Genomic DNA, 623 nt, shown 5'->3' on the forward strand with positions numbered 1-623 from the left:
TAAAATGAAAATGTGAACAAAAAATAACAAAATAAACAAGAGTACTCATTATGATAAGGTTACATCTACAAATACTGGAGATTTTTCCTTTTTTATAGAAAGCAACAGAAATGTGCATAAAATAACATACTTGTAAAAGGCATCATCAAATGTAACTAAATATAAAAATTACTTATTACGAGCCATCCAAAATGGAGAATAAAATGAAAATTAAATAAAACCAATCACAACACTTAAAAGTAATATTTTCTTCTAGTACTGGCTAAAATGCTAAGATACTTAAAAAAAAATTAATAGCACCTTCAAGAGTTTTAAGAGCACTTTAATTACAGACTAAACTTGCATTTGGCATAAAACTTGGTAACATTTACAATAACAACAAAGAATGGTAACAACAAGGGAAACGACTATCACAATAGGAAAAACTGGCCATTTTGGTTTAAAGGCATATACATTTAAAAAAAGATTCTCCTCACAATTTTTTTCTGGAAGGGGTAAATGACGATGAGGAGGAACAGGAACAGGATGGAACAGGAGAGAGAAGACAACACGGAAGGAAGAGCATTTCCAAACAATATAAAACATGTCTTATGTGCAGATACCCAGATTTAGTCCCAAAACCC

Source organism: Penaeus monodon, chromosome 15 (assembly GCF_015228065.2).
Source record: "Penaeus monodon isolate SGIC_2016 chromosome 15, NSTDA_Pmon_1, whole genome shotgun sequence".
In the NCBI taxonomy this organism is placed as follows: Eukaryota; Metazoa; Arthropoda; class Malacostraca; order Decapoda; family Penaeidae; genus Penaeus; species Penaeus monodon.